Source organism: Peromyscus leucopus, chromosome 6 (genome assembly GCF_004664715.2).
Source record: "Peromyscus leucopus breed LL Stock chromosome 6, UCI_PerLeu_2.1, whole genome shotgun sequence".
NCBI lineage: Eukaryota > Metazoa > Chordata > Mammalia > Rodentia > Cricetidae > Peromyscus > Peromyscus leucopus.
In genome coordinates this window covers 96,454,127-96,474,797 of record NC_051068.1, presented here as the reverse complement: position 1 = coordinate 96,474,797, position 20,671 = coordinate 96,454,127, and the positions used below count along the sequence as shown (strand labels likewise).

At 40.7% G+C, this 20,671-nt stretch overlaps 1 protein-coding gene across 3 annotated transcripts in view; it reads left to right on the top strand.

Moving 5' to 3' along the window:
- Nucleotides 1–13,251: 13,251 nt before the first annotated feature.
- Ndst3 (N-deacetylase and N-sulfotransferase 3) overlaps nt 13,252–20,671 on the top strand; it is a 158,758-nt gene continuing 151,338 nt past the window's right edge. For 2 of the 3 annotated variants that reach the window (XR_003735816.1, XM_028881473.2), the window contains exon 1: nt 13,351–14,016. The gene's annotated coding sequence lies outside the window, so the exon portion shown is untranslated. The other variant, XM_028881474.2, reaches the window with a different exon arrangement.

Sequence of the window (20,671 nt, the reverse complement as noted above, 5' to 3'; positions counted from 1 at the left end):
GTACAAAAAGATTGTTCCACAACAAATGTAAAAGGAGATGTCTGTGATGAAAGACAGAAATCATGGAAATCTGACTTGTTCTGGAGTTTCATGGAAATAAATGAAAGATGTGAACGGGAATTCCTTCAAAGAAGCTGTGTCTGCAGAGAATGATTAAATAGACCTTTAGTACTCTGAAATGTCACAGCCAGAGCTAATTACCTTATTGTGGGCTATCTTCAGCCACCGTATTAGCATACTTGCTCACCTCTGTGTTGGAACTAGCACCCTACGGCTAATAGATAAAAACATTTGAAATCTATTAACTTTGAAGATCATTGGCTTCCACCAACCCAGAAGCTGAGAATGTCATCAGATTGCACCTTAGGCCTAAGAAAAGCTTCCCCCATCTTGCTGTAACTACCTCTCTGATGTATCCATCAATGTATTTTAAATTTGCTTTGATTTATTATAGAAATGTTAGGATTAAAAGGTAGATTATTGAATGTACTTTTTGTATATAAAAAAAGCAACTTCTAATCTCAAATATTTTACATTGGTATGGATTTTTGTATACTGATATAAATTTAAGGTTATTTTTGTCACACTGTATATATGTTTTTACTCTTGTTTAAGTACTGTATCTATACAGATCATTTAAAATGTACAATATAAAGATGTAAAGTTCTAGTCCTTAAAAGCTATTATTACAAACTGTTTGGGATAATTAAGAAATACAGGTTAGTAGTTAGTCATTTATAACAATCAAACTTGTAGTCATGTTAAGGTATGTTTTTAAGGTTAAACAGATATCAGTTTAGATACATAGGTAGTCTTCAAGCACTTTCAGAGACTTACAGAATATGGCATTTAAGATGTTTTAATAGCATAGGCTTTTGTGACAGTGAGACACATCTGCTCCTGGAAATACCAATTTCCTTTAAAAAAATAAAGTATCAAAGAATCTCCATATGGAATTTGCTTTCACTGTGGCAATGTTAGCCACTGGGCAAGGAAACTGCCCATGCCTTGACTGCTGAGAGTATGCTGTCCAAACTGGACATACAGGATATAAAGGAAGGTAGACTGCCTAACTTTGCTAAGACAAGGTAGGACATTCCTTCAAAATTTTTGCTTCACATAAAAGTCTGTCAGATATTCTAGGCCAGTAGGCCAAAGATGGATGCCCCAATGTTGCAGAGGAACCTTGAGTGACTGTTCAGACAGCCAGCTGTTTCTGTCATTTCTACAGTTTTGAAAGTTGTTTGCTTTGCACTTCCTCAAGTAATATTTTCTCAATATTATATCCTTCTCGGGTCTTCGATGGGGTTGAAAACTAGATAGTTGTAGTTGCACTTTTCCTTGTTGCCAAATTCAGAAAAGAAATTCACAAAAGAGGTGTAAAGTGTTTTAGGGTGAGAGACATAAAAGCTTAAGTTGTTTATCTAAGAAGATGTTTTAAGGTCCAAAATGATATTTTCAGGATGGTAATCCAAGTTATGATAGAAAGCAGTTTAGGTTTAAAACTTTGGACTCATTAAAATAGGATAAATAATATAGTAGTTTCTCCAAATTTGCCAAATATATATGCACTGGACATTGTGAATCTCCATGTCATTATTTGTGGGCTGGCAGTCCCAATGAGAAAGTACTACATATTTATGACTTTCTTTGTTGTATAAAACATAAAACTTCATCCTACATTGGAATACGGAATTTAAAGTGAACTAAATCTGTGTTTTCAGCCCATGGTCACTCAAAATGGCTCTGAAATAAACTATCTTATTCCCTTTTTGAAATGAAAGCTGTTCTTTGCATTGACAGAGAACTCAACTGAATTTTCAAGGGAGGGTCCACTTAGGTAAACATACAGAGATCATACAAGCTGACAGGTTGAGCAAAGTTGGAGGAATGACCTAAATAAGGCTTTTTGGGGACAGACAGCTTTACTAGAGTTAGAAAGTGTATTAGGAGATAAACTTATGAATAGATACTGAGTATAAGGAGCCATAACTGCTAAAAGCCTTGAACTTGAGAAAAATTTAATAAAAATCCTCAAAGTAAGATTTAGCAAATTTTCAACTTTAAACACTATAAGTAATGATATGGCAAGTTTGAGTTTGCATGAATGTTCAACTGGCAAATGAAAATTTAAACAATTACATCTTTGCTTGTGAAAATATAAAAGTTAAGTAATAATCTGATACCCATCAGTGAATGTAAAAGATCTAGATAATTTATTTGTGTATTTAAAATAAACCACATCAGTGGAGTTTCCAAACATCTGATGTCTCTGCTTAGTTATTGAGATTTTCTGTAGATAGAAATGAATGACCCAAATGAGGTTTTAATGATTGGACATAACTTACAGAATGGACAGGGTAGTCTTCCCCAATCAGATAACATTTATCTGATTGGTTTTTGTCCACATTATAATTATATATTTTAAGTTAATTTCAACAAGCATTATCTTATTGACAGAGAAGCTGTGCCATTTAAGTATTACATACATTTAATATAAAATTCTTCCTTAAAAAAACTTAGGGCAAAATATTAAAAAAGAATATATCAAAGTGTCTCTAGAGAGAAGACATCTCGGGGTGCAAAGTAATAGGGGGTGTTTCTTTTTTTTGGTATGGATTGGGTTTTCCAAGTCACCAATAAATAGCATGAATTGCTAGAGTAAACAATAAAGCTGAAACACAGCCCAGTTAATCTGTACTTTTTAAGGTAATTCCACATTCAGTGATAAACAAACAGAATAGCACTGGCAGCTTAGAGAGGTGCTCAAGCTTACTAGGACTGCCCTTGTACCTCCAGTCTCTTTCTCTCAAGGCCCCCATCCCCCAAAGGTGTAACCCTTAACTAGTTGTTCCAGTAAAGTTGTAGCTGAGTCCTAGGCTTTGAGATACAAACAGATATAAAAAGGAAAAGAAGAAAAAAAGAGGGCAAAATAAGAGCCAACTGTCACTATGGTGTGTGGTGGCTGTTTGTCAACACATAACAAATTGCCAGTGAAAAAGCAACAAGGGCAACTAGCAATTGTTTTCTCAGGGTTTTCACAGGCCAGGAGTACAAACACATCTCAGTTCAGGAATATGGACACGGAGTAGTTCTTCTGCTTAAGTGTTCTCAGTGCTATCAAGATATTGGCTGTGCCACATTCCCATGTGGGGGCTCATCTGGGGCATATCCATTTCCATGCTTACTTGAGCTGTTAACAGGGTTCATCTCCTAATTTCAAACTAAGGGCCCAGCTTCTTGCCGGCTGTTGTTGTTGGTTAAAAGGCGCGCTGCTTGTGGCTGGCATGCCGGAGGAGGAGAGTGCTGATTGAAAGAATCACAGCCATGGTTACCTTCTTAGAGCTTTATTGGGGGAGGGGGGAAGAGAGGGAGAGAGAGGACAGATGGAAGGAAGGAAGGAGCAGAAAGAAAAGAGGGGGGGGCACACAGAGTACCCACCCGCTCTTTAGGCTGTGATGCAGTCGCAGGCTGATGACGTAATTAAGCACAGAATCCTTACAGTTGCTCGATACCCTACAGTGTCCTATTTATGGGTTGCTTGCCACATAAGCCCATTCATTGTGGTCACTCAGTACACCAGGCCAAAAAAGAACTCTGACGGAAGGGAACAAGCATAGTGGCATTGGTTATAAATGAGCTACATGTCCTATCTGTGCTCCAGGGAAAGGTATTTTACAAGGCTCTGACCATCGGCAGGTGGACTTCAGTGATGCTTTCCCAATGTTGTCCCCCACAGGAAGACTCCCAGACACCATCCACTCCTTTGATGAGCCCATTGGCAACAACTGAGCCAGAGTTGGACAACACAGCCATTTTTTCCTAGATGCCCATGCAGAGTAAAACAAATGCTCTTATTACGACTAGATGCAGCTTTGTGAATAGAATAAAAATTAAAGTCTTTTAAAAGAAAACAGGTGATGTGGCTGGAGAGATGATTCAGTGGTTAAGAGTGTGTGCTGCTCTTCCAGAGAACCCAAGTTCAGCTCCCAGAACCCACATCAGGTAGCTCACATTCTCCTGTCACTGGGGCTTGCGGGAGAATCCGAAGACACTGACCTTCACAGGAACACACACATGTACACATAATTAAAAATAATAACAATAAATATTTTTTGAAAGAAGATGTGTGACTATAAATCGTGTTCTTTTCCTCACTAAGATCTTGTTTCAAATAAATCAAATTTAGCTAAAGCTGTGATTTTTCACTCTTGCACACATGACTGATCTGTACATATATATATGTACATATATATATATACACACAGATATATAAATCTGTTGTCTTCATGTAATCCTTTAAGAACATCATACCCTTCACATATGCTTTATTCTAAAGTGCCCTTTCAAGGCTCCATTCCTTATTAGGTCAAGGAACAAGCCCAAAACTAAATAACTGACAAGAGACGCTGCCTCTACCAAGACTTCACTGTGTTGCAAGGCCAAAAAATTGACATCATTGAAGAAAAATGCAATTTGCTAATCATTTTCCAGAAATGTGGGGAGGCGAGATAAGAAGACATTGTTACCGGCCCTCGCTGCTCTGCTGAATGCCCTGTGCCCTCCAGCTGAAAAAATGGGTGAGAAGAAAAAAGAGAAGGCGAGGAAGCCAGAGGGAAGAGTTACCGAGGGATCCTTCTAGGACTAAAGAATTTTAACACGCGGGTGTGTGTGAGAAGTTTTCCAGTAAAGAAAATGGTTACGGGCTGGAGAGATGGCTCAGAGGTTAAGAGCACTGGCTGCTTTTCCAGAGGTCCTGAGTTCAATTCCCAGCAACCACATGGTGGCTCACAACCATCTGTAATGAGATCTGATGCCCTCTTCTGTCGTACAGGCATACATGCAGACTGAACACTGTATACATAATAAATAAATCTTAAAAGAAAAAAAAAAAAAAGAAAATGGTTACTTACATCATTAAACCAATTCTCTATGGGAAAGAATGGGATAATGGGCTGCAAGACAGACACCCTTCCTATTTAAGGTGCCTCCCACCATTCCTCTACTCACCTCTCTAATGCTCTGAATTCTCTGTGGGCTCTGCGGTGTGTGCGTGTGTGCATGTGTATGTGCATGTGCGTGGGTGTGTGGCTATGAGTGTGTGTGTGTGTGTGTGTGTGTGTGTGTCCTGCTGAATAAAAAAATAAATTGAACTAGATTGCTCGATTGACTGAAAATCAGCCTCTCCCCCTCTCCACATCACCTTTCAGTCTTTCCCATTTTCCTTAGGTTGGTCACTTTGCCATGCGGTACTTAAGACAGAAACAGCTATTACAACTCATATTGTCATTAACTTAACATGAAAATAGATGAACCAAAACATTATAAAAATCAGGTGGTCAGAGGCTTTTGCATCCATTCCTAGCTCACTGTGTGCTATTTCTGGAACACAGCACAGACAGCATGGTATGGTGCCATCACACATATTTACTAACTCATGAAAATAACAAATTCATTGGGAAATGGTGTCAATTTGGTAAAATTATCCTGCATAAAATATAATTTCTGCCTTTTCTTCCCCCAGTTTACCTAATCCACATGGAATGTGACTAGCGTGTGTTTAGATTGCCTACACTTGATTTTTCCACTTCTACATAATTAGAATAAATCTGTTTTGTTTCTGCCTTTGCAAACTGTCTAACACAGCATGTACAAAGCTAAGACTTATGACAAGTGCTTTCCTGGCCAGTCCTGATGTCAGGAGGCTAACAGACGTAGGTCTGGGTACAAACTACTAATAGACTCTTTTCAAATATTAATTATATTTTATCTAATGGCCTGAAGAAAAAAACAATTTTAATGATCAAATTCATTTGTCCAATTGGTATTTACCTCTTTCCATGAGGGTAATTTTCAGAAGGAAAACAAACTGAGTATAGATACTCACAATTAAAATTAACATCTATTGGGGAAAATTATAAAGGCCACTCCACGTAGTTAAAAGGAAGATTTATTTAGTGGATGACTTACAAATGAAGGAATGGATAGGTTGCGGGGGTCTGGGGAAGGTGTATCGCAATCACGGTGTTCTGGAGCTCTGCACAGTCAATCTCCACGTCCAGGGTCAGCGCAGAGAGCACGCCAGAGAGAGCGCTTGCATCAGCTCTCGGTTTCAGCACTCCTCGCCCGCCTCGTAGCGGACAGTTGCCAGATCTCAATGGGTTGAACTTCCAGATCCAAGCTGGAATGGCTACCCACTACAAACATCTATGCTTGAACATCATCTCTTATAATTTCATTGTGTCCAGGTTCACACCTTTGATTCATGGATGAGTGGCAGGAATGATGGGTAAGAGCATCTGCTACCTTTGCTTTCAGAATGTGGAAGATGGTGCACAATACTTAAAGCCAGTGCATGCCAGCAAGGGCACCTGCTTGTGTTAGAGGGGTATGAAGGTTATCTCTGCTCCCTTGCTGTGGATGTGATGTGAACACCGTGACATCCTTTTTTTTTTTTTTTTTTTTTTTTTTTTTGGATGAATTCCTAAAGGTCGTATAATAAAAAACCTGGAGCCAGATATTGAGGTAAATGCTGAAAGATCAGAGAGACAAAGGAACAAGCCACTAGAGAAACTTCTCATCATTACCATATCCTCAGGCCAAATGGAAAGCAAGATCCTATCTCCATGAATCCTCAGACTGAAAGCCTCTGAGTGCTCAGCCAAAAACTCTAGTTCCTGTTTCCTCACACCTTCCTTCCTAGCGCTGGGATTAATGGCGTGTGTGCTTCCCAAATACTGGTAGCAAAGGCATGAGATCTCAAGTGCTGGGATTAAAGGCCTGTGACTCCCGAGTACTAGGATATAAAGTGTGTGCCACCACTGCCTGGCTCTGTTTATCTCCTAGACTGAATCAATCTCATACAGTCCAGGATGGCTTTGAACTCACAGAGATCCAGACAGATTCTGCCCGCCAAGTGCTAGGATGAAAGGTGTGTGCCACCACTGCCTAACTTCAGTGTTTAATCTAGTAGCTGGCTCTGTCCTCTGATCCTTAGGCAAGCTTTATTTGATACCACACCCTTTCCCTGATGGTGGACCATATCTTGTGGCAAAATAAACTGTTTCTCCTTCACTTTACTTTCAGGGTGTTTTATCGCAGCTACAGGAAGCCTGACCAAGATAAAAAAAAAAAAAAGAGGGAAACAATTAAAATTTCAATGTTCATACTAACAGACCTCTAAGGTACATTTGGTGAGGGACTCTGTAAAACCTTAAGCCTAAGACTATTGGATTTTTGTTCATAATGTACAAGGCAACTCCATTTGTTACCTCTACTTCTCTGTATTCTAACAACCCCCAATCACTACTGTAAAACACAGCTTCAAAATTGATTCACACAACTACTTGAATATTTAATGTTTTCTTCAACCTCTTGAAATCCAGTGATCAGATGTAATGGAGAAATATCACAGTTAGGTGGTAGTGAATATTTTCTGGGGTCTTCACAAAGCTTCTTTTCAGACAAAATGAGAAAGAAATCATCCATTTTATTCCCACAATGTATCTCTCTCTACTGCATGGCATGAGGCCAAGCTATAAAACGATGTTTTAATGTGGCAAGCTACATGAAAGAAACACCTTAATGATGTTTGGTCCTGCCTGAATATTAAGAGATAGCTTTGAAGACTCACACAATAAGGTCTACAATCTGATGATTGCTTGTATTTTCCCATTAAAGATGCAGCAAATGTTATTTGAAAGGTTTATGCTAGGCCTACCTATAGATAGGAATGTTTTTATTGCCAAGTTGTCATCACCCAAAGCTCGCAATTGACGACACAGCTTATGATCGGACATAAAATTGTAAATTAGTATCACATGGGAAAAGCTATTGCTGAGGACAACACATTTACAAATTGAAATGGAATTATACAAAATAATGAGGAGAGGGAGTTCACTTAGCTAAGAAAAAAAATTTTTTTTTTAATTCAGACAGAATAGGACAAAGTGGTGTCCTTTGAGGACATGATAAAATAGGACATACATAACTAAGCAATTTCCCTTTTCTTTATTGTAAATTAAATGACCTTTAATGTACAAGGCACAAAAAACACAGAAAGAGCTAGTGATGCAGGAATCCCTCTGAGGTGAGAACAGAGCTCCCATTTGCCAGTTTCTAGACTTACTACTTTAAAGTGAGACATTATCTAACTGATCATATAGAAACCAGTGAAAAGTACCGAGTTTATTGTATATTTATTTAGATTAAGGAATAAATCCAAAACTTTGGAAACTAAATAGCTTATATAGACACAAACATTTACTCTTGAAAATGTGGAAAAATACATTCTGTTACCAAAGTTGGCTTTTCTTGAATTGTGGATAGTTGCAACTGAGCATTTGTTGAAATGCAGATTCTTGGGCCCCTGCCTGATAGAAAGCACTGAGGGTAGATAGAGCACAGTGTCCTGAACCAAATCCCCAGGCAACCCTGATGTCCACTAAAGCTGGAGCCACACCTCCAATCCTCCCACTGAACCACAAATCTGTTTCTTAAAACAAGACCTTTGGTTCCATGTAGTTCTTTGTCTGGGGGCCATACCCTATTAGTTTCCCCACTTAGACATTAGCAAGTCTACAGACACTGTCATTGTTGTTCAGGTATTGCTTAGGCTGAGAGGGGGAATTAGTGTCACACAGGGATGAGTCCCCTAATTGATTACCCAACACAAAGTCATCAGCTCTGAAATCATATCTACATAAACAACATAAATGGACTTAGCAGATCGGTGCAAATCGATATACGGAACAACAACAAGGCCATCAGTTTGAGAAGGAGTGGGGAGTGCATGGGAGGAGTTGGAAAGAGGAAAGGGAAGAAGCGATATAATTACATTTTAATTAAAAATTATATTTTTAAAAAGGCCTTTATACCATCTACTCCCCCTGGTTCGTTTATAAGGGGCTCTCCGTAAGAACACTGGAAGAAGGCAGAGGTAACTTCTCTGTCTGCAGCTGCGTAACATCCTGACTCCACGCAGGTCCCTCTTCAATCAGTCATTTTGGGGGGATGTTTGGTTTGGGTCCGTTTTCAAATGACCATCTTTTGAGACAGTAAGAAAAGCATGTCTCCCCTTCCTTGGCTAAGTTAGAAGTTGGTAGCTAGAGTATATTCTATTAAGTCCTCACCCCATTGCCTTAAGCATATCCACAGAGTTACTACTACAAGTCTTAGCTGAAGATTTTAAAAGAAATTGTAACACACACACTTATTAGTTGTTTCAGATAAAAATAATATGTCATTTTCATTTTTTAATCTTTTCTCAATAAAGTAATGCATGGATTGAATTTAGACATTGAAAAATTGAAGAGAACTCTGCAAATATAAGTTCTCAAAATCCTTTCATAATCAGTACCCTCCACCTAGAAGCATTTAGATGAGGAAGAAAATCCCATCAAAGGTTGTAATTTTAATTTATATAAGGCATGTTATTAAATCTCTACATCATCATGAGTTACTATCAGATGCTGTCTGTCAGAGTGGCTAAATACAGGATTAATTATTTCAATATATAAAAATGCACTGTTTTGTTATTTTTGTTTTTTTGTTTTTAATCATTCCTGTAGATTTTTAATTTATAGGCAGATTCTCGTTTGGGGTTTCTTTTTTTTTTTAAAGATGGGTCTCTGATAAACAAAATGTCTCATAAAATCTAGGCCAAATAAAGTAACACTGAAAGTGGGGGAAAGTAGATACATTTTTCTGCCTTTCCCTTGCTTGTAGTGTATTGCTATGGGGTGGGCAGTATAAGATTTCAGTGAATGGACCAGAGTCACAAATCCACACACTCCTGAATGTTCCTCCATGCGTAGTCAGGTTTGGAAATGGCATTCACTTTTCATCTTTTTCTATCTTCTCTGCACGAAAGGAAAAAAAAAAAAACCACAGGGAACCTCTTTAGCCTATTTAAGACTGACTGTCTTTTGAAATTGCCGGGTCAGGTGGAACAGGCGGAGTCCTTGACAGAAGTCTAAACCTCTTCTACTTCTGAGGCCCTCGATATTTGCATAAATAGTAAAAACAGAAAGAACGAAGGTGGTTATGAAGAGGTCAGTGCTAATATAACTCATTTATCACATTAAACATATTGAAGCTAATTGGGAAATGAGTAAATTTGAGGTGCTTCCCCAATGTGAAGCCCGGATTCAGATGGGCACAGGTTCTTCGTTGCCTATGGTGAAGCACACGGCACTGGGGTATCTGTCTACTAGAGAAAAAATAGTTCCCTGGCCTGTTGTCCCCACATAAGGTAAAGAAAACAGGAAAGAAGGGCTAAAGTGAGCAATGTTGTCCCTCGTGTGTGGCCCCTATTTATCTCTGCCAGGCAAATAGTTCAGGGGTGGAAGGAAATACAGGGAACAGATCTGCTGTCATACATATTCGTAGATGTAAACTTCTATAGCAGAGCTATGAGATTTCGGTGTATCTTGGGAGAAGACAGCCTATCCCTTAGCCATCTGCATTTGCAAATGGATGGCTAGGAACACCAGGTAAAAGCAGCAGCAGGCTCCAAAGCACCCAGGAAGCTGACTGCGCCTGTTCCACCTGACCCGGGAATTTCAAAAGACAGTCAGTCTTAAATAGGCTAAAGAGGTTCCCTGTGCTTTTTTTTTTTTTTTTCCTTTCGTGCAGAGAAGATAGAAAAAGATGAAAAGTGAATGCCATTTCCAAACCTGACTACGCATGGAGGAACATTCAGAAGTGTGTGGATTTGTGACTCTGGTCCATTCACTGAAATCTTATACTGCCCACCCCATAGCAATACATTACAAGCAAGGGAAAGGCAGAAAAATGTATCTACTTTCCCCACTTTCAGTGTTACTTTATTCCCAGAGCCACTCAGTTCTTGTTCAATACTCTTCTATATCTATTTACTTTTTAATTGAAAACAGATTTTTTTTTCATACAACGTATTCTGATCATGGTCCCCCACCCCCGCCTACTCCTCCCAGTTCTTCCCCACCTCCCCTACCATCTGGATCCATACCCTTTCTGTCTCTCTTTATAAAACAAATGAGCATCTAAGAAATAATTATAAGATAAAACAACAACAACAAAAAAAACAAATCAGAATAGGACAATCAAACATGAAAAAGTACAAGAAACACATAGAGACGCAGAGACACAGGTTTACATGCACAGGAATTACAAAAACATTAAACTGGAAGCTGTAATTTATATACAAAGGACCTGTAAGAAAAAAAAATATTATCAAGAGACAAAGATGCCACTGAGCTTGTGTTCTGTTGGACATCTACTGCTGGACATGGGGCCTACTCTTAAGAAGAATTTGCTTCCCCAGTGAGATTCCCTTGGAGAAAACTAAGTCTTTATTTGCAAGTGATTATCAATTGGAGATGGCTTATGGGTTAGGGATGAGGGTACGTGTCCACTTCTCTTTCTAGGACCCGTCCGGTGCAGACCTGTGCATGCTGCCTCAGTCCCCATGAGTTCATATGTGTGCCAACAGCTGTTGTGTCTAGAAAGCCTTGATTCCTCAGTGTCCTCCATCCCCTCTGGCTCATCTATTAGGGAAGGGGGGTTGTGGGCCCTGGTGTGAAGGTCAGAGGGCAATTTGTAGAAGTTGGTTCTCTCCTCCCACCACGTGGGGCTGTTCGAACTGAACTCGGGTTCTCTGACTTAGTGGCAAGTCTCTTCATTCTTGAGCCATCTCCCAACCAGAAGTTTCCTACCGCTACATGGACGCTGTGGAGCAGGGCAGGCTCTCTGGAGTAAGCATATAAACACAAACAGGGTGTTTCTTGGAAGACACAAGACTCTCAAGAGAGACTCCAACAACAGAAAATAAAAGTAGGAGATTCATTCTCATACCTGTCATCTAGCCAAAGAATTTTACTTGCCTAATACTTCTGTAGCTCCAGCAGAGATTGTTTCCCTCACTTCTCTATACTCTTCTACTCATGGAGCAAGAAAAAGATGGATTTTTTTCTGACTTAGAAAGAAAAAGGCAGAAGGCCAGATTAGGGATGTGGCTCAGTGGCATAGTGTTTGCTTAGTATCTACACGGTTCTGGGTTTCATCCCCCCAGCACCTAATAATAATACACCAAAAAAAAAAAAAATGAAATGAAATGCCAACTAACTCAAGATATTGTAATCTGCTGAAGGCACTGTACATCCGAATGTCATTATAAATGTCCTTATACATCCAAAGGCTGTATACATCCGAATGTCTTCCTAAAATCATCAAGCGATACAAAGTGTTTGATTTCTCAATCATCTGTATCCCTTTCTTTCACTACTAGTTTCCAGAAAATATAAGCGGACCTGTCTTAAGCCAAAAGTCCATTTATGGATTCTTGTACGACAACACGTAAAGGTGGGAGGTATCAGTCTCACCGGGGTTCAAAGCGCACCTGTGCGCGCGCGATCTCCAAAACCTATGTTTGCATCCCTGAACAGGAGCGCTGTCTTCAGCCCTCAGAGGACCGTGAAACTTCAGCTGCGCTTCACTCGTCAGAACTCAACATACGACAGCACACTTGCATAGGCAGGGCCCCAAAACATCTACAAATGGAATCTTTTGTCTCTGGATGGCTAAGCTTGGTCACGTACTAATCCTAACCACCGAGAAAACATGGTGCCACCTTTGGCCAGACCTGAGTTCGATAGCCCCAAGTCTGAGCATTGACCTATGTCACTTAAAGCAAGTGGGACGTGGCACCCTGTGAGGTGGTGACTGGTCCTCTAAGTATTATCATGTCCACAGAAATGTCCTTTACAAGTTACCATTGGTGGATTGCCCCTGTCTCAAACTGCTTTGCCTTGGTGTGGCCGACAGTGTCTTGGAAGACACCTTCCCTTCGAGCTTTCGCCCACCCTCACCTTGAATTTAAAAATGCCTCTTTATCTGTCTTTGACCTGGCGCCAGTCTTCTGGGCTGGAGAGGACCCGGCCCTAGGAGGCTAGTGAGCAGGAGGAAAGCGCGCGGGATGTGCTATCCGGTGCTGGGCACCGGCACCTGTGGTGTGGCTCTGCCCGTCCCTGAACCCCTCCCGCAGCTTCGAGGGCTGGCAGGAGCTGGGTCCTGGCTCGCGCCTCCTCCGCTCCGGCGGGCGTGCGCAAGCTGCAGGAACCCGGAGACTGCGCCGCGGCGTGGGGCGAGGACCGGTCCCAGAGCGCGCGCCAGGGCGGGGCCCTCCGCCCCGAGCGCCTGGACCACTCGCCCTGCAAGCCCCGCCCGCCCCGCGCGCCCATCCCACTCGGCCGGCCGGCGAGCCCGGGCTGGGGGGAGGCCGCCGCTGCGGTGGCCGCGCCGCGGTAGCGCAGAGAGGAGGTGGACCGGGAAGCAGGATGCCGGCGCTCCGCAGCCCGAGGTAATCTCTAGGATGGCGGGCAGGTTCCACACCTAGGATCCCACCCCTGGCCACTTGAAATGCGGACACTAGAAATGGCAGCGCGCGACCATCGCAAGTTTCTAGCGACTGGAAACGAAGGGTCTCGAGGTCGACACTCGTTGAATTTACAGTCCACGTCTCCTTTTCCGTCTTAAATGCGTTGATTTTAAACAATGCAGAGACAAACCTCCTGAGTCACTGTGGGTTGTAAATATAATAATGAAAGTTTTTTTGCATGGTGTGGTTCTTTGCTTTCTCGTGTTTATTAACCTGTTAACTCGGGCTAGTCAGAAACTGGCCTTTAAAATCTTCTTTGAGGAACAAGGGCAAGTTTCGCTGCTGCTTTCAGACATCTGGTATTTATCAGCTTAGTTAGCATCTGTCTTCCCTGAAGTGGTCCCAGCGCTGGTCCCTTGGAGATGGGTCTTGCATGTGTCACTCTTGCCCTCTAGTGCCTCACCCGCTTGGTAGCAGTCTGATGGCTAATATTAATAAGATGTTACATAACATGAGGGGACCGGCCAGGACTGGCCTCACTGCCACTTGCAAAGGCAGAAAGCCCAACCGAAGGCTGCACATGCTCCTCTTTCTGGCTTTTTTGTCTGTCGATTGAAACTTTTCCCTGCATTTTCCAACTCTCTGAACTTTAATTTCAGGTAAGTGCATCTGTTTATTTATACTTTGTATTGCCAGTTCACTTAGAGGGGCTTTCAATAAGAGATAACTTTGTTTTCATCCCATCCAGAATCACTGTACTGAACAAGTGCCTAATTTTGTTAGCTAAGATACGGAGATAGCCAGTAAGGTATTTCATCGTCTAAAGATCATTTTAAAGTTGCACTTTCTTTAGGTTAAAGAATTAAGGAGGTGACTCTCTCAGTTGGTTAAGGTGGACACTAACAAATTCATTATGCAGTAGTAGCATGGTTAATCAACTGCATGTCCTTTGGCTGTTCTGAATTTTGGAAATAATATTAAAGATTTAAACTCTAATCAGCAGTTTATCGTGTAGTCACAATGCTTAGCAAAGCTTCATATTTGGTATAGTTTAATAACATTTTTAAGATGATATGATAGAAACATTAAGTATAAACTGAAATAAATAATTTGCCTAACTATTGAATAAAGAAGCTTTCAATCAAATGAAAATAATTTTTTTTCCATTTAATATAGCCACTTTGGGGGAGGGAATAGGGGAAAATCAAATTACATTCTCAGGAGCTTAGTCCGGTCACTTCCCAACTACTTTTTCCAATACATGGGCACTGTTTAGACTTGAAACTCATTTAATACCTATATTTTTTATAAACACATTAGGATATAGTAACATCTGTAGTTAGGGAGAGCATTCAAGAAATCAGCATAAACACATGAGTCCCTAATATTAGGTTTAAGGTACATGTTAAAATAGGGAGTCGGGATGAAGCTGAGCTCAGGTCAATGATTTTTCTTTTTGTCCTTAGAAAATATCATATGATCCACTATGGAACAATGCTGTTCATGGGAGCAGAATAATGAGAGGTGGTCTACTCTTCAGCTGAAAAGATTTCTTTTCCTTTTTTCCAGTCATGATTCCTTGTCAGTTTTGTATTTGAGGAGGTTCAACTATAACTATACATATGAAAGAGCTGACTTTTCAGATTCTCCTGAGGATACCAGTGGCTTGCACCAGCAGAGGCTTCCTCCTGCCTTGTCTACTTAGCACTGTGTCTGTACTCTGTAATGCTGTCTTTGTCCTCTCTGGGCTATGGACGGTAAAGCAGGAGGCTTGCCTCTTCCTGGAAGCAAATGCCAGCTGAGTTGGTAATTTACCCTCTAGTCTTTCTCAGGTTACTAAAATGTTTGACATCAAATGAGGTTTCTATCTCTTTGTAGAGAATTTTGTAACGGTTTGGTTTGGTTTAGGTCTACTATAATCTTCTCTTGGGATAAATTTTCTCAAAGAAAAATCTTATTTCTGAACATTCCAGCAAATAGGAGATTTACTTTTTGTTGTAAATGGAAGATTTCCTGAGATCCCTTCCTTCCTTTGAACCACATCCCTCTCTGAAGAAGCTATTAGGATCTACAGTTGAAATGTGCAGGGGCTGTCTTTACTTAAACACTTTAAAGCCATAAAGAGATAATCATCAGTTTACTTTGATTCAAGATACCTGATTATATGGATTCATTTATCATGGCTGAGGTTTCACCTAATATTTGGTGATTATGGTCAACTTCTAAACTGGCAAGTATATTTGCTGAGTTATTTCCAAAGGACACTGCTTAAATACATATGTTTATGGTTCCTCTGAACTTTATATGAGAACAAAGAAATAGAATTAAGGATAACCACACTATTCCCAGCTGCTTAGCATCTTAGACAGCAATGGTACTTCCTTTCCCCAGGATGTGGTCACTGCAGAGGAGCTGGCCACAGACGTGCAGGACCTCTGAAGGCTGGTACAGATGAAGGGTACTACTGGGTCACAATAATATCAGCTGTGCTCTAAAGATCATTAATCTGAACCATACTCCAAAAAATTATATGGTTTAAGTTCCCCTTATAATTGTAGAAAAGAAGTAAGCTATAGTTCTTGTCGTTTTAGTAAAATCTATACAAGTAAAGTACCTGGTTACCATAGTGAATACTTTTTTAAAATTTCATTTTTATTTTACGTGTATGAATACTTTTCCTGCATGTATGTATTTGTACCATGTGCTTGACTTGGGCCTGTGAAGGTCAGAAGAGAGCATCAGATCACCTGGAACTGGAATTACAAATGGTTGTAAGCCACCATGTGGGTGCTGGGAACTGAACCTGGATCCTCTGCAAGAGCAGCAAGTGCTCTTAACCACTGAGACATCTCTCCAGCTCTGATTTATACTTTTATATTATTCTAAATATTTTGATCAGTTTCATGCAAGTTATATGGCTAGAAAGAAGTTCAGCCCTATTATGATTAATGCCCATAACACACAATTTCACAACATTTCTCAAATTACTGAGGCTATAATTGCTGAATACCTGTTGCTGAACCAGAGTTTATAAACATCCAGCATCATAGACCTTAACTGCAACTCTTAATTATCTCAATCATGGCATCCATTTTACATACAGGCCAAGTTTCGGTCCTTTTGTTTAATTACAATGCTTGTAAAAGCCACAGTAGACTGGATTCCGGTCCTGGCTCTGCCGCAACAAAGTCCCCAGAAGGCCCTCTCTGGCTCTGGGATTGGTTTTGTCACCCTTGTAATGATCTCAGGGCCTCTTCCCTGGCCTTTTGTCCAGAGCTGCAGAAATCCTGTGAAACACCATCAGAGAATGACACAAATCTTAACTTGGAGAGTTATTTTCTAGAGCTGTTAGCAGTTACAATAACAGTTACAGCCATTTACCTTATACAGTCACTGTTGACACACTTCACATATAAAATTTTAATATGTGCAGTCTTCATGAAGCCCCTTTCAGCTAGATACTATTCCCATTTAAACTGAGGCACTGAGAGATGAACTATGTAAGATCACACCCCTGGCCAGCTGTGGAGCTGGAATTCAGACTGAATCTAGCTTCAAATGCGCACGCAAGGCAATAACCACTGCTCTGTTCTGTCAGCATCTCTGCCATCAGATGTGCCTGTTTGATATGCCTCTTGCTATAATGTAAACAAGCAATCCAGTTCTTCTCCAGCCATTTCATAGCATTCTACCCTAGCATGGGAGATACGGCATTTATAAGAAGGTATTTGCTGAGCACGGGTTCTGTACCAGACGTAAAGCAGTACCCAGGACGATTAAATGTAGCCCGTTCCTTAATGAAGTATAAACAGTCAAGTTTAGTTGCTATTTCAACTGCTTGGTGCCCACAGAAGAAGAGGAAACTTTAATCTGACTTCATTGTGAATGAATTTCTAGGCTAGAGCCATGGGACCAGCACCCACACCCCGGTCAGAATTCCCTATTGCCTTCTCTAGTCTTCAGTTCCTACTTTGGACCCACTTTCTCTTTAGAGATTGACCACCTGCCTTTTCTGGCTTATGTAATCTACCTAAGACATCGCCCACAATCATACAGTCAACTACATTATACAGCCAAACCGTATCTTGTAGGAAAGACACCAGTGACTCCCCTGGTTCTCAGATATGTTATGAACAGATTATACTCTTAGTGCTGCTGAACGTGCCTGCCATTAGGTGCATATTCTAGCTCCACCTAAGAAATAATAGGCAGATGTTCTTCCCCTTCAGCTTTACAAGCAGGCAGAACTGGCAGCAAACCGTAATGCAATGTTTTTCTTCTCTGCCTTGCTCAATGGCATAACTCTGAAGGAAATGAGCTAACTATGATCTTCCCTTCATGACTTCTAAATATGAAGAGGATGGGGACATTATGGCAGTCATTTTCTTTTTAATTTACTATACAAAGCTAATGATCCCAACTGCAGCTTTCCTCCCATCCTTTTTTTAAAGCCCCTGTTCCAGAGACAGAGTGTGTTCTTGATAGTCCTCCACAGAAATCAATTTATGTGCCTACCACAGCAGGGTTCAATTAACATGACACAATTTCCCACATTCTTTCCAAGAGGCAAGCATGTTCGTTGTCAGTTTTTAATGCTGCTAAATTACTCTTAGCATAGTCAGTAAAAAGTAGTTGAAGGCTCCCAATGCATTTTTCAACACATACATAATGAATTTGAGAAAGAGGAATATTGTTTAGACTCCAATGTCTTTCAACTGTGTTAGAACCTGTGGCTCCTTAGTTACTAATACTCATTTTCTAGATGGCCATTTATTTTAACATTTTATGTTCTGCCAATTTCCACACGGTTCTATTCCATTTGAAATTGATTTTTACTTTAATATGATGATAGGTGTCAGTGGAAGAGAAATGTTACCTTGGTAAACCAGTCCTTCTTGTGGATATTGTAGGACCTTACAGAATGTTTGTATATATTCAGTTCCTCCCTACATGTTTGGAATGGCTTGTTATTACACTTTTACTTTTTCTTAATGAAAAATAATTACAAAATGGCTAATATTTTCTTTGTGGAATCTTTTTTTTTTTGATACATCCAAAGAAACTCTAGCCACACTAAGTTCTGCAAAATGTCAGAATTGACAAATAGAATCCAAGTAAGAATCCAAGTGAGAGGTACATTCTGTAGGTCCTGATTTATGGCTCTGGTCAAGATGGTCATTGCTGCTCTCAATGTTTATATTATTGACCTGACTGTTTGAGGCCAGTGTGATTGATAGTTTGACTTGAGTATTGCCCTAGTTTGTGAATGAGCTGCTATTTATAAAATTGAGTAAAGGCCCCTTTTCACCCATTGAACAAGTATTTAATGGGATGTTCTTCTATTAAGAACTGTTTTTGTAGTCACTGAGAACAAAGTGAACCATGAGAGTACTCACAGATGTTTCTCCATCTATGGAAAACACTACATAGAACATTACAAGACTAGAAACTGTGGGATGTGCCACAGAAAAGGTGCAGGGCAATGGGAAGATGTTTCATCAGCGAGGCATTGAAGATCTGGGATTGATGGGTGACCTCTATGAGCTGAGACATTTATGCTTAGAATTAAGATACAGCAGATGAAATGGAGAAAAAACTTCCAGACATAGGCAATACCATGGGAAAAGACCCTGAGACAAGGAGATGGTCTCTTTGGGAGAGTAAGAGAAAATCCACTTTACTGGAGTGAACCACACCATCTGATCAAGCAATACAGGTCAGAGTAGGCTACTAACCACACAGGGCCTTGTGGCCATGTGTAGAAATCTGAATTTTAATCAGCAATTTTTGCAGCCGCTGATAAAACTCTAGCTCTAAAAAACAATTTGAGTTCCACTTTGATGCCACACAGAAGAAAAGTAGTGGGGACTGGTCATACCTGTGCAGGATCCTTTGCATGATGGTTTCATGTCTTCTGGATGAGGAGAGATGTACCTGAATGAAATGAGTTTGGGTAAATGGAGTTGGAAAGGTGTGGTTTCATTTACATATGCTGGACTGGAATGAAAGACTGTCAAGCATGAACCATTAGGTGCTGTGTGGAGACAAAGAAGAATTCAGGCTGTTGTGGATCAACCTTTCATTTTAGAGGGAAACTTAGGTGGGGGTGTTTACAGGCAAGTGATATAACAGAATGTTCTAAAGGGAGAGAGGCTTCTTAAGACAGGAAGTTAGCAACACTAAACTGCTTCAGGAAGTCCATGAAACTGACCAAATTCACTAGGACCCTCCCTCTTTCAAGAGTACACAAATGATAAAGACTTCCAAGAGTCACTCTCCTCTGAGAAGACAAGCTTCAAAGAAGTCTCTCAAACAGTCCCAGCCCCTGGAAGAAGCAGAGACCAGGAAATCTGCCTAGAAAAAACAGATGAGTGGTACAGACTAGAAGAAGCTTAGACCAACTGGGCCACCTGGAATGGACACTCTACAACCTGCTGAGCTGCCTGCAGGTTGTACAGTGTCCTCAAGGCTGTCAGCCCTGCTGATCTGTCATGTTGGGATAGGCTTTGGTGATGCAACCATCTTTGTATCATTTCTGCTTCTGTAAGAAAGTAACCCTTCACCCCTATTCCTGTAAGTAACCCAATAAAATTCATTGGTTCACAAAAGTGGCCTTTCATGGTCCACTAGTTTTGTGTGTCAAATTGACACAAGCCAGAGTAAAGAGAAAGAAAGGAGTCCCAGTTGAGGAATACCTCCATTAGATCCAGCTGGAAGGCATTTTCTCAATTACTGATCAATGGGGGAGGACTCAGCCTAGGTGCCATCCCTGGGCTGGTGGTCCTGGGTTCTATAAGAAATCAGGCTGAGCAAGCCATGGAGAGCAAGTCAGTAAGCAGCTCCCTTCATGCCTCTGTGTCAGCTCCTGACTCTTGAGGTCCTGCCTTGTTTGAGTTCCTGTCCTGACTTCCTTTGGTGATGAACAGCAATGTGGAGAGTGTAAGCCAAATAAGTCCTTTTCTCCACAACTTGGTTTTTTATCATGTTGTTTCATTGCAGCCCTAGAACCCTAACTAAGACAGGTGGTATCCATACTTTGTCACCAGCTTCCTATCTGGGATGAGTAAACATTTGTTCCTATCTCCTGGGGGGGGGGAGGAATCTTCAAACAACATAGACAGAAGATCACAAATTCAATTTTGAATATGTTGAGTTTGCTTTCAAATGATTCCATTGGAGTTAACTGGCTACACAGTTGATATGACTTGATATTGCTATTTTATCAAGTTTCTGGTTGTTTTTGAAGAACTAGGCCTTAGACTGTGGGTGTCTGGGATTCAAATAAGCATTTGGAATTTATTGGAGAGTAGATGG